Here is a 9,157-nt window from a genome sequence, read left to right as displayed (position 1 = left end):
ATGCCCTGATGGAGGCTGCGAGCACGGGGAAGCTGGAGGCAGCTGACCAGAAGCAGGGCGACCGTGCGATTGGTTAGGGCTGCATATTTCATTTTCTATGGTGGGTCCTAAACAGAGATGCTATCAGTTATTAATCAAGTTCTGGCTGTTTTGGTTCAGTTGCTGCAGGCTGTTATTTGGCTTCCTGAACTGATAGCTGCAGAAGTTCTGTCTTTATACAGTCTGGCCATTACTGTGTGTATGTTCCGTCTCTCACAAGCTAGTCATTTGTCTGAAGAAGCTTTAACTACTGTCTGCAAAGAAACCAAACCAGGCTTGGTCGGAGACATAACAGCATGATGGGGAAACAGTCGCAGGGAATGAGAAGACATGACATCACGTTTGGGGGTGTGGTCTCAGAGCAGGGAGAATTTGCCTTCTAGGTCACTCTCTTGCAGAATCTCCTAGGCTAGGTCTCTGAGACTGTAGTAATGCCATCAGCAAGCAGACTTACACGGTCAGAGAACAACAGCTCCACCAATGTGAGGGGAGAAGTCTCGTAGGAGTTCTTATTCAAGAAAATTCTCTATTTTTCCTTCAAATATATTTCTGCTCCATTCTCTTGGCTGTCTCTCAAGTGGACTCTTCATAAATAAGTTGGAGTTTTTCATTCTTTCCTCCATTTCTTTTAACTTTTGCCTACATTTTCCATCTCTTTATTTCTCTGTGTTGAGGTCTATGTTATGTTCCCAGATGTATTTCTCCTCTGCTGTGCTTACCCTGCAGTTTAATTTGTCTAAGGCATTTTATTTAAATGGCTGAATTGCTATTTGGTGGCTTTTCAATCTCCTTGGTCTTTTTTTTAACGTAATTCTGTATTCTTACACCACACAATCAAATACTTCCTTTCCATACTTTTAAAACCTTTAAAACTTTAAAAATCTACTCATTTAAAAATATTTTTTAGATTTCCTTATTTTTGTGTTTCTGGGAGTGAATTTTCTCCAACCCTTAGCTTTATTTGGGGAGCTCAGTTGCAGCTGCTCATCACCTCCAGGGCTTGTATCCACGACTTCCGTTCTTCCTTAGCATTAAACCCCAGCACCAAGGGGTTTATGGCATTCCGTGGACGCAACTCATGTTGAATCTCAAGAAGCACCTCTCTGATTTTGAGTTCCTCCTATGACTCTAGCCTCTAGGGAGATCCCTTTCTTGCTTTGGAGCTTGGCTCTCTGTCCGTCAATGGTTCTATCCAGCATATCCCTGTGTGAGGAGAATCACAGAGGAGATCTGCTAAGTCTGCCATGTTGACCAGAGTCGACTAATATTTATGATGTGCCTACTGTATACCTTCTGTTGCTAGGTGCTGAGGATGACAAATGAGCAAGGCACAGGCCTTTTCTTCAGGGAACCTAGAATCCAGAGGGCCAGAGAGACAAATGAAACATTTATGATAAAATACAAGAAGTTCAATGCTACATGGGATGCTATAGAAGCACCAAGGAGGGTGCATCTGACTCAGGCTTTAGGAAAGGTTGGGAGTCTTGAAGAAATGCGTGTTCTTCTAAACAAAGGCTCTATTGGAAAAGATGATTTTGTAGGGAAAAGGTTTTTGGCTTCATTTTATTTTAAAAATCTGTGCGTGGGCCCAACAATGACGGTCATACACTGACGCCCTTGCCTTGCTGGTTTAGGACTTTCCCAAGCTTCATGTTTCTTTCAACACCAGAGACATTATTTGATGAATCATTTATTCAGCAAACATCATCCAAACAGCTATTAAGGTAGCTTCTCAAAAGATTAATTTTGATCTGTGCGCTTGCGCAGTGCGGGGGTGGAGGGCGGAGGAGATAGATAGCACGCTTGCGCGGCTGTCACAGGGCTGCTTGGTTGGTCAGTGGGGAGTCGGCGCCTGCGTACTAAGACCCGTGTGCAGCAGCGGCGGCGGCGGTAGAGGCGGCGGCGGCGGCGGCAGCGGGCTCTGAGGCAGCGCTTGGGCTCGCCGCGAGTGAACGGGGTCGAGTCAGTGCATTCGCGCGAGGTAAGAGCGGGCAGGGTGCGCGGAACCTTGGCTTGGGCCTGGGAGTAGAGATGGAACTGCGCGAGGGTCGGGGAGGGGGCAGAGGGGAGCGGCGGCCACCGCCGCCGCACGAGATTCGTTCTGGGAGCGGCGCGAGGTGCGGAGAGGCTCGGGCGCGCGACCCGGTTGGTGCGCGGGGTGACGGTTGGGGCTGGCCCGGTGACGTTGGAGCGACGCAGGGCGGGGGACGGCGAGCCGCGAGGCCGCCACGCGGGAAAGGCCGCCGGGCGGCCAAGCTGGGGCGAGGGCCGGGGGCAAGATCGGCCCGCCGGGGTAAGGGAACCTGGGACGTTGAGAACCGGGCGCCGTGCGGCCACGTGAGGTGGGGGAGGGGGCTATTCGGTGAGAGGGCATGTGGAGGGGGGGTTGGCGGCCGGCGGGGGGGAGGGGAGACTGCGTGGCTTCGGCCTGGCGCGGCCTTTGAGGAGGGGGTGGCCGCAGTACCGGAAGTGCCCCCTGTGAGAGGCTGCCCTTGGGGTCAGAGGCCGCATGGCCGAACGTGGACGGGGGCCGCATGGCAGCGCGGGGACCCCTCCCCCCAGGTCCCGGCCACCGGAAGCCCCGGGCGGCCACATGGTGGGCGGGAGCCGGCAACCCCCAGCGCGGAGAGAGGTGGTCTTTGCGGGCACCTAAGGGAGTTTGGAATTTTGAGGAGTGGGAGAAGCCCGGGGCCCGGATCTTGATCACCTCGGTGAGCCCACTGTGGGCATATGTTGGCGCTCCCCAACCTCATGGGCCCCTGGAGCTTTCCCCCCAATCCTCCTGTGAAGTGAGGCGGTCAGCCAGGTGTAAGTGGCATTTGTCCGTGCTGCGACGCCAGAGAAAGTGGGAAACCGAGGGCGATTGGACGGGAGCCCAACTCTTCCCGGTCGTCCCGACAGCGCCTTAAAGTCCCGGGCAGATGAGTTACCCGCTTTGATAGGTGCTCTTCACCTTGTCACTGTCTTTCTCGTTGTGTCTGATTTGGGAGTTCCTGGTTTTAGGGTCCTTAACTCTACTAGCCTAGTATAATTTACACTACTCACTAACTACTACCAGCCTTTTGCTTTCATTTTATCGTCATTCACCACTCCCCACTCTCCCACTTTCTACTGACTGTACAGGCCCGGCCTGAAAAGCCGACAGGACCAGTGCATCCTGGGAAAAGTGGGAGGGCCCTTGAGGAGAGGCTGGGTTCCTGGGTTCCCTTTGGGAAAGCAGAGGTGGTTGGTAGGGAGATCAGTTAGAAAACAACTTTACTTTCTCCCCCTCGGCTGCGTCTGCAAATGCATGTTGAAGAGGCGGGAAAAAAAAAAAAAGATTAATTTTACTGCTGGGACATAGATGATACCCTGGAAAGATGTGGAATCATTGCCAACTGCCATTGTAAATATTTATTAGGAGGCTGTTCCCAATGACTTGGGAGGCTTTATTCTATTGTTGCTTTTTTAAGCATTAAAAAAGTGCTACTTATCTGCATATTTTTGGTAACATATGAAAATTATTACTTATATTGAAGATAAATAATCTGGGACAACTTAAAAACAAGGAATCTGGGGCTTCCCTGGTGGCGCAGTGGTTGCGCGTCCGCCTGCTGATGTGGGGGAACCGGGTTCGCGTCCCGGTCTGGGGGGATGCCACATGCCGCGGAGCGGCTGGGCCCGTGAGCCATGGCCGCTGGGCCTGTGCGTCCGGAGCCTGTGCTCCGCAACGGGAGAGGCCACAGCAGGGGGAGGCCCACATACCACAAAACAAAACAAAACAAACAAACAAACAAAAAAAAAACAAGGAATCTGGAAATGGAAGAAATATGGTGAACTATTTATAGACCCATAGGATGTTTGAGCTACATATTGCCTTGTTGGAAATCCAGTCCGATCTAATCGAAACCAGGTTTCTCACATGGCAGCCTCACTGGTCTCCACTCCCTAGATGCCGGTAACACCCTTCCCACTCCAAGTCATGACCAAATGTCCCAGACGTTGCTAAATGTCCCCAGATGAGAACTACTGGTCCACATCCTTTCTTTTAGAGATGAGAAGTGGAGGCCCTGAGAGTAAATGATGTTATGCTACACAGCTAGTTAGAGACAGTCCCTGCAATAGCATCCCTGGTCTCCTGCTGCCTCTTCTCCGGCTCTTTCACAGAAACTGCAATAAAACCTCCAGGCTAGTATTAGTTAACTGCTCAGTCGTATTTGCTACAGAGGCTTGGGCTCAGACCCTCAAAATGATGTAGCTTCTACCGACTCCAGCTTGGCAAGCTTGTCCTGTTTGAGTCGTCTCCAATGCAGTTAAGAACCAAGATTTCTGTGAAATTTCAATGATGCTCATTCAGCTGATTCTAAGTAACCAAAACGTTCCTTCCAGGCTCACATTTTCTTTTTAAGAAAGTATCTGTTTCTCTCTCCATCTCCTTCACCTGTGAAAAAATAAATGCCTTGAGCCAAGCCCAGAGGATTGTGTGTTTGATCATTTTCCGTGGTGCTGGTGACTGGATGACCGTATGCTTTTTGCCAAACGGTAAATAAATCCTTACACAGCTTTTGTTCATTTGATAATTGGGTGTAATATATGCAGAGTTAAAGTTCACTTCTTGAAAACATCCAGTTTTATCTGGGATCTTTTCTTCTGGTCAGTACATTCAGACACCTGAGGAAAAAACCAGATAATCCACATTTTGAAACCCTGTGGTCCTGTTTTTTAGCCTCTTATTCACCATGTTGACAAATAAGTGAGACAGCAGAGGGTGAGGGAAACCAGGCCCCAGAATGTTCTTCCCTGAGGACTGTACCACCATGACCCAGCCCTTCCTGGCTGGTGAGATGCTCCCTAAATTACAGGTTGCTTGGGGTCACTGGCAGGCCTGGCTTGGATTCTGACTCTTCAGAGCTGTTGTCTTTGAAGTCTAGCAGCTTGTGGTTGGAAAAGACCACCCGAGCCAGAAAACGGCCAGTGAAATTCAAGCTCAACTCCAATTTATGTCAGTGTGCCAGTGACGAAATTCACGAGTCTCCCTCGGCACCGCTGAGCACCTGATGGGGCAAATCCTTGCCGACAGCCAGTGCCAGCAGCCACAGCAGGTGCTGCTTCTTGCTTGTTGTTGAAATGCCCACAGCTCTGGGAGACGGCTAGGAATGCTGCTGACGCCACCCGAGGGCTCAGCACCTCTACTTGCTTACACTACCACTCTGCCAGTTGGTAAGAGGAAATATGTTTCCGTACTGGGAGACGTCCTCATTGTACCAGGTGACGAATTTTGAGTTGGCTTCGTGCAGGAGCCAGAGATATCCGCAGTCAAATTGAAAACTGGGGGTGGAAGAAAATCGGGTCAGTGCTTCATGGTCAGGGCGTATGGAGGCCCCACATACCACTGATCTCTTTCCCCTGAATTACTACATCTTCTGCATTGTGAACTGAATCTTTCTGTGATTAAGTCCAAGTAGGCAAGGACTATCTCCTGGTCCCTTTTCATGCACAGCACTATGTTGGATGTGGCAGCATGGGATAGCAGAAAGAGCACTGACCAAGGTGGGTCTAAAGATCAGGAGTCAGAGACCTTCAAGATGGTGGAAGAGTAAGATGTGGAGATCACCTTCCTCCCCACAAATACATCAAAAATACATCTACATGTTGGGGCTTTCCTGGTGGTGCAGTGGTTAAGAATCCACCTGCCAGTGCAGGGGACACGGTTTTGAGCCCTGGTCTGGGAAGATCCCACGTGCCATGGAGCAACTAAGCCCACATGCCACAACTTCTGAGCCTGCGTGCTGCAACTACTGAAGCCCGTGCACCTAGAGCCCGTGCTCCGCAACAAGAGAAGCCACTGCAATGAGAGGTCCGTGCACCACAACGAAGAGTAGCCCCCGCTCTCCGCAACTAGAGAAAGCCCGCTCGCAGCGACAAAGACCCAATTCAGTCAAAAATAAAATAAATTAAATAAATAAAAATTTAAAAAATTACATCTGCATGTGGAACAGCTCCTACAGAACACCTACTGAATGCTGGCAGAAGAACTCAGACCTCCCAAAAGGCAAGAAAACCACCACGTACCTGGGCAGGGCAAAAGAAAAAAGAAAAAAAAGAGCCAAAAGAATAGGGATGGGACCTGCATCTCTGGGAGGGAGCTGGGAAGGAGGAAACGTTTCCACACACTAGGAGCCCCTTCGCGGGCGGAGACTTCGGGTGGCGAAGGGGGAAGCTTCAGAGCCGCGGAGGAGAGCGCAGTAACGGGTGCGGAGGGCAAAGCGGAGAGATTCCTGCAGAGGATCGGTGCCGACCAGCACTCACCAGCCCGAGAGGCTTGTCTGCTCACCTGCTGGGACGGGCGGGGGCTGGGAGCTGAGGCTCCGGTTTCGGAGGTCGGATCCCAGGGAGAGGACTGGGGTTGGCTGTGTGAACACAGCCTGAAGGGGGCTAGTGCACCACAGCTAGCCGAGAGGGAGTCCAGGAGTCTGGACCTGCCGAAGAGGCAAGAGACCATTGTTTCAGGGTGCGAAAGGAGAGGGGATTCAGAGCACCGCCTAAACAAGCTCCAGAGACAGGCGTGAACCACGGCTATCATATCGGACCACAGAGATGGGCATGACATGCTAATGCTGCCACCACTGCAACCAAGAATCCTGTGTGCAAGCACAGGTCACTACCCACACCCCGCCAGGAGCCTGTGCAGCCTGCCATTGCCAGGGTCCCGAGACCCAGGGACAGCTTCCCCCGGAGAATCACATGGTGTGCCTCAGGCTGTTGCAATGTCAAGCCAGCTTCTGCGGTGCAGGCTCGCCCCACATTCCAATTATGACTACTGTACCCCTCCCTCTCCCCAGCCTGAGTGAGCAAGAGAGCCCTAATCAGCCTCTGCTTTAACCCCCTCCTGTCTGGGTGGGAATAGATGCCTGAGGGCAACTTACATGCAGAGGCAGGGCCAAAATCAAAGCTGAACCCCAGGAGCTGTGCGAACAAAGAGGAGAAAGGGAAACCTCTCCCAGCAGCCTCAGGAGCAGAAGATTAAATCCCCACAATCAACTTGATGCACCTGCATCTGTGGAAAACCTGAATAGACAACAAATGTTCCCAAAATTGAGGCAGTGGACTTTGGGAGCAACTGTTGACTTGGGGGTTTGCTTTCTGCATCTGATTTGTTTCTGGTTTTTATGTTTATCTTAGTTTAGTTTTTAGTGCTTGTTATCATTGGTGGATTTGTTTATTGGTTTGGTTGCTCTCTTCTCTTTTTATTTTTTAAAATTTTTATTATTTTTTAATATATTTTTAAAATTTATTTCACTTTTTTCCTTTCTGTGAGTGTGTATGTGTATGTTTCTTTGTGTGATTTTGTCTGTTTAGTTTTGCTTTTATCATTTGGCTTGTGGCTCTAACTGTTCAGGGTTTTTTTCTTCCTTTTCTTCTGAGCTGTGTGGCTGACGGGGTCTTGGTGCTCCGGCCGGGTGTCAGGCCTAAGCCTCTGAGGTGGGAGAGCCAAGTCCAGCACATTAGACCACCAGAGACCTCCCGGCCCCACGTAATATCAATCAGCGAGAGCTCCCCCAGAGATCTCTGTATGAACGCTAAGACCCAGCTCCACCCAATGGCTGGCAATCTCCAGCGCTGGACGCCTCATGCCAAAGAACTAGCATGACAGGAACACAACCCCACCCGTTACCAGAGAGGCTGTCTAAAGTCATACTAAGTTCACAGACACCCCAAAACACACCACCAGATGTGGCCCTACCCACAAGAAGGACAAGATCCAACCCCACCCACCAGAACACGGGTACCAGGAAGGGAGTCCCTTTCCTGGTACCCTCAACCAGGAAGTCTACATAAGCCACTGAACCAAACTCACCCTCTGGGGGCCAAAAACAACAGGAACTACAAACCTGCAGCCTCCAAAAAGGAGACCCCAAACACAGTAAGTTAAACAAAATGAAAAAACAGAGAAATATGCAGCAGATGAAGGAGCAAGGTAAAACTCCACCAGACCAAACAAATAAGAGGAAATAGGCGGTCTACCTGAAAAAGAATTCAGAGTAATGATAGTAAAGATGATCCAAAATCTTGGAAATGAAATGGAGAAAATACAACAAATGTTTAACAAGGACCTAAAAGAACTAAAGAGCAAACAAACAATGATGAACAACACAATAAATGAAATTAAAAATTCTCTAGCAGGAATCAATAGCAGATACCACATGCCACGGAGCAAGTAAGCCCTTATGCCACAACTACTGAGCCTGAGCTCTAGAGCCCGCAAGCCACAACTACTGAGCCCATGTGCCACAACTATTGAAGCCTGTGCACCTAGAGTCCATGATCCGCAATGAGAAGCCATGACAATGAGAAGCCCGCGCACCACAATGAAGAGTAGCCCCGCTCACCGCAACTAGAGGAAGCCTGCACATAGCAACGAAGACCCAACACAGCCAAAAATAATAATAATAATTAATTTTTAAAAAAAGATCAAATCAGAAATAAATGAAAAAAAATGAATGAAATGGTAGCAAAGATCAACAAAAGTAAAAGCTGGTTTTTTGAGGATAAACAAAATTGATAAACCATTAGCCAGATTCATCAAGAAAAAAAGGGAGAAGACTCAAATCAACAGAATTAGAAATGAAAAAGGAGAAGTAACAACTCTAGGACCAGATGGCTCCTCAGGCAAATTCTATCAAACATTTAGAGAAGAGCTAGCACCTATCCTTCTCAAACTCTTCCAAAGTATAGCAGAGGGAGGAACACGCCCAAACTCATTCTATGAGGCCACCATCAGCCTGATACTAAACCAGGAATGCAAGGATTCTTTAATATATGCAAATTAATCAATGTGATACACCATATTAACAAACTGAAGGATAAAAACCATTTGATCTTCTCAACAGATGCAGAAAAAGCTTTCAACAAAATTCAACAACTATTTATGATAAAAACCCTCCAGAAAGTAGGAATAGAGGGAACCTACCTCAACATAATAAAGGCCATATATGACAAACCCACAGCCAGCATTGTTCTCAATGGTGAAAAACTGAAACCATCTCCACTAAGATCAGGAACAAGACAAGGTTGCCCACTCTCACCACTCTTACTCAACATAGTTTTGGAAGTTCTAGCCACAGCAATCAGAGAAAAA

The sequence above is a fragment of the Physeter macrocephalus genome, chromosome 10, assembly GCF_002837175.3.
Source record: "Physeter macrocephalus isolate SW-GA chromosome 10, ASM283717v5, whole genome shotgun sequence".
Taxonomy (NCBI): Eukaryota; Metazoa; Chordata; class Mammalia; order Artiodactyla; family Physeteridae; genus Physeter; species Physeter macrocephalus.
The sequence above is the reverse complement of the archived record's forward strand: the minus strand, read 5'-3'. Positions refer to the sequence as shown.